Source organism: Macaca fascicularis, chromosome 2, assembly GCF_037993035.2.
Source record: "Macaca fascicularis isolate 582-1 chromosome 2, T2T-MFA8v1.1".
Lineage (NCBI taxonomy): Eukaryota > Metazoa > Chordata > Mammalia > Primates > Cercopithecidae > Macaca > Macaca fascicularis.
Genome location: NC_088376.1, coordinates 102,347,135 through 102,354,096, shown reverse-complemented (window position 1 = coordinate 102,354,096; position 6,962 = coordinate 102,347,135).

The following is a 6,962-nucleotide window of genomic DNA, read 5'->3' as shown; positions in this document are numbered from 1 at the left end:
ACACAATCAGACAAAGACAGTAACCTAGGAGCAGTAGGCTATGCCATATAGCCTAAGTGTGTATAAGTTATGCCATCGTTATTTGTGTAAGTACACTCTGTGATGTTTGCACAATGATGAAATGGCCTCAACCACACGTTTCTCAGAAAGTATTCCCATCGTTAAGTTTTGTATGACTATATTCTTCAAGCACTTCATGCATTTATCTCATCTATTCCCCCACGACAACCCTATTCGATGTGTTTATTATTCTCATTTTGTAGGTGTTGAAACTCAAACTCAAATATCTTCAGTAACTTGCCCAGTTACAAAGTCAGGGGAAGAAATGTGAGCTTCATTCGGGAAGTCTGACTGGTCTGTGCTCATAATCACTACGCTACACTGCCCCCTTGTGGCCAGAATGAGTCAGTAGAAACAGCTGAAAGTGATCACAGGCTGAAGCTGTCATATGCAATGAGTACTGGCTTGGGAGTGGGATTTTCCTAGATTTCAGTCCTCGCTGCGTCATCGCAACTGGAGACTGAGATATTAACCAAACCAGCTTCCACACTCCACCAAGGCCCACAGGCCGCTGGAGCTGGATGGCATGCTTGCAGAGGTGAGCAAACATCCCAATGGTCTGGGACAGGCCCAGTTTAGGTCTCTTTTCCCTGTGTCCTTTCCAGTTTATCATTTGTCCAAGATTGTCCATTTTGGGACAAAGTTTTTATCTATTTTTTATTTCTGAGACGGAGTCTCACTGTCTCCCAGGCTGGAATGCAACAGCTCAATCTTAGCTCACCGCAACCTCCACCTCCTGGGTTCAAATGAGTCTCCTGCCTCAGGCTCCTGAGTAGCTAGGATTACAGGCATGTGCCACCAGGCCTGGCTAATTTTTTTGTGTATTTTTAGTAGAGAAGGGGTTTTGCCATGTTGGCCAGGCTGGTCTTGAACTCCTGACCTCAAGTGATCCGCCTGCCTTGGCCTCCCAAAGTGCTGGGATTACAGGCGCGAGCCACCGTGCCCAGCCCAAAGTATTATTTAATTGCTGCATTAAAATAAGTCAGGCTGGGTTTGGTAAGCGTCCACTGTGTCCACCCCACTCGGGCCATTATCTCTTCTGGTCATGGCACGTGACACACGCGTGCAGTAAAAGGAACTCTCACTTAGACATGCTTAGTGAAAGATGATCAGCAGTAATCATATCTGCTTGCTCTGCTCTTTCCAAATGCAGAAGCTTAACCAATACCTCCATTTCAAAGACAGCATTCAGGGCACTTGCTAAAATTATAGAATGTGCTGGGACACGAGGCCCAGAGACAGTCAGTTCCTATTTGTCTCAGATGCTGATAAAAGCAATCCCAGCTGCTGCTCCTGCTAGCAACGGGAGTACCAACCAGATGCACAGTAACAATTAACCGCGGCACGTGAAATGCAAAAAGCTGGACAGTCAGTTGCTGGGGTAGGTAGGAAATTACAGGTAAGAAGGAAGCTGAGAAATCCTTCCATCAAGAACGTGGAGTACTCTGCTTTTGCTGTACTGGCTTTATCATTTTTCTATATAATGTAAATCTGCAACTACTGATTCAATTATTTGACAATGATTTTGCATTTTGCAATAAAGCTTTTGGTTGCAATAAAGCTTTTGGTAGCAATGAGCTCAAATAAATGAAAATCAAGGTTAATAGAAAATTAGGTGTTAAATCTGTTTCTCCAGAAAGTTGGTGATGACTGTGGAACTTGCACAAATTGTCTATAAGCTTTTACTTTCCATGTGGGAGCTGTGGTGATTCACTGATCCTCCCACCTCCCACGTTCCCCAAAAGAGATAGAAATCTGCTGAGGAAGCCTCAATGTCCACTCCAAAAATAAGTAGGTATTTTAAGAAGACTGTGCCCTAAAATGACAGTTTAAAATGTGCAGCTACAGAACACACATTTACAGATCACACCAGGAAGGTGACTTTCTATTTAATGACTGTTCTTTTCAATGAATTTTGCTCACTTTTTATTTGAAGTTTGGTACTAATCATCAGATTTTGGAAATTTTTGAGCCTTTGAAAAACTACTGTGTAAATCAACCTGTGCCCCTTCTCATTTTTATAAAATACTTATTTTAAATTTTGATTTGTTTTTGCTTAAAACCCATTGAAACCATTTAAACAAAATATTCAGTGAATGGAGCACCCAAAAACTTCCATTTTTGAAGCTTTCAGTAAAACACAATGATCACCAAATAGGAGGAACTTGTTCATCATTTTCGCCACCTGCCCACTCGCTGCTTGCTTTCAATTCTCCATGGCCTCCCAGAGCTCCCAGTGCATGGAACCCCAGTTGGCCACAGCTTTACTGCCTATTTCCACCCTTGTCTCACTTCCCCACTTAACTTATTTAAGGAGTAAGTTTTGAGATCTGTTGCACATCAGGGTGATTATAGTCAATAATAATGTATATTTCAAAATGACTGAGAGAGTAAATTTCAAATGTCTCATCAGAAAAAATAAGTGAGATGACAGATATGTTAATTAGCTTGATTTAATTACTCCACATGGTATACGTATATCAAAACATCACAGTGTATCCCTTAAATGTATGCAACTATAATTTATTTAGAATAATATTAATTTTTTTTAATTGTTCTTAAAGGTATCTAGGGACTATTCCAGGCCAAGCAACTTATTTTTCAATATAGAATTAAGTTGGAAAAGTTAGAAAATATTCACATGGTGATACTGTGATCAGATGAGCCATTGAAACATTTCTAAAAGACTTGTGTTTTGGCCTGGTGCAGTGGCTCATGTCTGTAGTCCCAGCACTTTGAGAGGCCGAGGAGGGTGGATCCCTTGAGGTCAAGAGTTTGAGACCAGCCTGGCCAACTTGGTGGAACCCCATCTCTACTAAAAATACAAAAATCAGCACTATGTAGAATTGATATGAGAAATCCCTACCTTAATATGGCAGATGATAGTTACATACTTAAAATAGGGTTTCTCCTCTTCTGTTGCCTATATATTATCTAGTACCAAGTGCCTTGAATATTTTATGTTGATGGTCAAAATTTGAAATTTTAAAAGATGACTTGTCAAAGTTATAAAAAAGGAAAGAAAAGGGTATATGTGAGCCCTTCACTCAAAGCAGTTGTATCAGGGACTTCTCTCGTCTTATCTCCCCACTTGCTACGACACAATACCTTATGAAATGGGAGTCATCAATTTGGTCAGTCAATCTTCTGTCTGGAATTGGCCTGTTTCTGGTCTTTTATGCAGCACTCTCAACTCATCTGTCATTTATCCTTGCAGCCTAAGTAACATTCGTTTTTATCTTGGGAAAGAATCTACTGTTTTATCATTAAGTAAGAAGTTTATACTCATTTTCTTGAGGCTTCCTTTAATCAGGTTAAGACAGTCTCTTGTTCATTACTCTCTGCAGGAAATTATCTAATTTTGAGTGAAACAGCTTTTCTTTTCTTTTTCTTTTCATGGTCGAACTGTGTTTAGTGATAAACTATGAAGGAGAGTGCAGTTCCTAGCCTAACCCTCATCTCTGCTTGGGCATTAAGAATGATCACATATTGACTGGGTTCGGTGGCTGACGCCTGTAATGCCAGCACTTTGGGAGGCCTAGGTGGGTGGATCGCAAGGTCAGGAGTTTGAGACTAGCCTGGCCAATATGGTGAAACCCCATCTCTACTAAAAATTCAAAAATTAGCTGGGCATGGTGGCGTGGTGGCATGTGCCTGTAGTCCCAGCTGCTCGGGAGGCTGAGGCAGGAAATCACTTCAACCTGGGAGGCAGAGGTTGCAGTGAGCCGAGATCGCACCACTGCACTCCAGCCCAGGCAACAGAGCAAGACTTCATCTCAAAAAAAAAAAAAAAAAATACCAAAAAAAAAAAAAAAAAAAAACTAGCCGGGCGTGGTGGCGGGCGCCTGTAGTCCCAGCTACTCGGAGGCTGAGGCAGGAGAATGGCGTGAACCCGGGAGGTGGAGCTTGCAGTGAGCCGAGATCGCGCCACTGCACTCCAGCCTGGGTGACACAGCGAGACTCCGTCTCAAAAAAAAAAAAAAAAAAAAAAAAAAAGATCGCGTATTAAACACTGTAGTGCAACAACAGCTGACATGTTTGGAGCACTGCTGCATGCCAGAAAATATTCCAAGGGCTCTAGATACATTAATTCATTTGATCCTCTTGACAACCCCATGATATGGCACTACTATTCTCTAATTTACGCGTGGAGAAACCAAGGCACAGAGAAGTTAGATCATGTCCCCAGGATCACAAGACCAAACAGCAACACCTGTTTTTAAACCTGAGCTTTTTGGCTCCTGAGCTGACACTGAATCCTGTACTGCTTCTGCCGCTGAAATGGGCACATCGGGACATACCTCTGGGTTTCCAGGACTGCTGGCCTTTTAAATTTCAAATCGCTTTCTTCCTTCCTTTCCTATGGCAAAGAAAAATAAAGTTCCAGGAGTACTTCAAGGACAAAAAGCAAGTCATTGGATTATATTCGTTCATTCATGTGTTTGTTCGTTTTTCCATCAGCAATCAAAGAATGACCATGCACTAAGCCTTATGTGAATCTCTGGGGACAAAGAGATGAATACAACAAAGTCTTTGGCCTCAAAGAGCCAAAGAAACAGCTCATGTGCCAGGATAAAGGCTTTCAAAAGTGTTAGCAAAGGATGCTCTAGGAACGTAGAAGAGGGCATTTCATTCAGCAGGAAGCTGGGAGCCTGAAAATCTTCTTTGGAAAAGATTTCCAAGCTGGGTCTGAAGGAATGAGTAGGGACACAGATTCCCCATTCCAGTTCTGGCCTCTGGAGCCCTATTCAGGGGTTGATGGGAAGAGAGGAGTGGGTGCAGAGAGGACCCAGTGCCCAGGACAGAGGTGCTCACAGGATACACCCGGTTCTCTCTCTCCCTGCCCCATCCCTCCCTGCAGAGGGAGCCCTGGCTCCCCTGATGTCCTCATCTAGGCATCAGGATGCCCTTCACTGAAGCATCGCATCACAGTGCCAGGCATCGGGTAGGTGCTGCTCCTGCTGAAGCTGCTTTTGACCGCAGACCCAGGTAAGAACTATGGGCTCAGGGAACTCTTCCAGCCTCTGCGGAGCTCCAACAGATGCCTCTCCCAACAGCACTGTGAAATGGCGACCATGCCGGTGTCCTCCAGCAATGAGGGAGTCTGCCCTGTTTCCCTCATCTCAGACTTTCATCACTTTCCAGTGCAGGGCCAGCAATGCTCTACAGGTCACCCCCTTCTGCACACGACCCCAGGAATCCAGGGGTGACAGGCCCACAACTTCCAATGCCAAGGGAGCAAAGGACCACATTTGGGTATTGGTGGCTTTGTTCTAACACTGGAAATTTTATCTAGTCTCTGTATGAGATATTATATATTTTTTTCTTTTTTTGAAACAGAGTCTCACTGTGTGGCCCAGGCTGAAGTGCAGAGATGCAATCGTAGCTCACTGTAGCCTCAACCTTCCCAGGCTCAAGCGACCCACCTCCTTCAGCCTTAAATTTTGTATTTTTTTTTAGATGGAGTCTCACTCTGTCACCCAGGCTGGAGTGCAGATCTCTGCTCACTGCAACCTTGGCCTCTAGGGTTCAAGCGATTCTTCTGCCTCAGCCTCCCTAGTAGCTTGGATTACAGGTGCCCACCACCTCGCTTGGCTTTTTTTTTTTTTTTTTTTTTTTTTAGTAGAAACGGGGTTTCACCTTGTTGAACAGGCTGGTCTCGAACTTCTGACCTCAAGTGATCTGCCTGCCTCGACCTCCAAAGTGCTGGGTTTATAGGCCTGAGCCACCACGCCCGGCCTATGTTTTCTAAGAGATTATGAATAGAATCATTAACAAATATGATACTTTTATTAAAGGAAAATCATTCGGAGACTAAATGAATAAGAAATTGAATGTTATCCAGTCTTTCCATTTTAGTTTATTATTATTTGTGAGAAATATTCTATTTTTTAAAATAACATAAACAGATTATGCATATAGCGTGTAATAGATTGTATACATGTGTAACAGTCTCTTTGATTACTAAAGAAAAAATGTTATGCTTGAACATTTGGAAATGTCAAATATATTCATATCCAATTCCAGTGATGCATAGTAGAGCACAGTCATTATAGGTGAAGCTATAGACTTGGTCTCATGGAACCAGAGATTGGAAAAACTGAACAGTGAAAGGGAGGGCTGGCATCCAGACATGCAAATAAGGAGCTTGTCACATCTATCAGCATCTGCAGCATCTTTGTTAATCACACAGAGGATAACTTTGCATTCTGATTACCAATCCCATTAACCTTTGTAGAGATTTGAGCACTGCAGGTCCCAATCATGCTTAGGGCTGTGAGTTGTATTAGACCTTGTCCCGTCATCTGTCAGCTGCTGTTGAAGGCACAGCGAGGGAGAAGTGAACCAGGCTGCATCAGTGTGATCCATGCCTAGAAGTGCAATGCACAGAAGGCTTTGTCCTCCTTTTCAGAGGTGTGGGTACCAGCCTCCATCCTGCCACCATGCAGCTGAGTGACCCTGGGAGGCAGCCTTGCTTCTTTGTCCATTCCCACATTGAGTTTCATCAGATCATTTGGGGAACTCTGATGCCTGGTTACCCACGGACTATTTGGCAGAAAATAAAACTTGGAGATCATGTAACCAAATCCCTTATTTTGCAACTAAAGTGAAACTCTCAGAGGCCTACTGGTTTCATAGCTAGGCATTCAATTCCTGCTTCCATTTTTCAAAACTAGGCATTCAATTCCTCTTCCATTTTTTCCCTGCAAAATACATTGCAAATTATAATGTCTTTTTAATAAATATTTTATGGTATTTGAGGTTTTTTCTTGACTTGTTTAGTGTCTTGATTTCCTTTCACTTCAAGCCAGTCAGGACTTGTGAAATAGCACAGGAGGCTTCTGTAATATTTGTTTTTCTAGAAGTTTGAAGATAGAAAATGCTTTAAGTAGTCAGTGTTT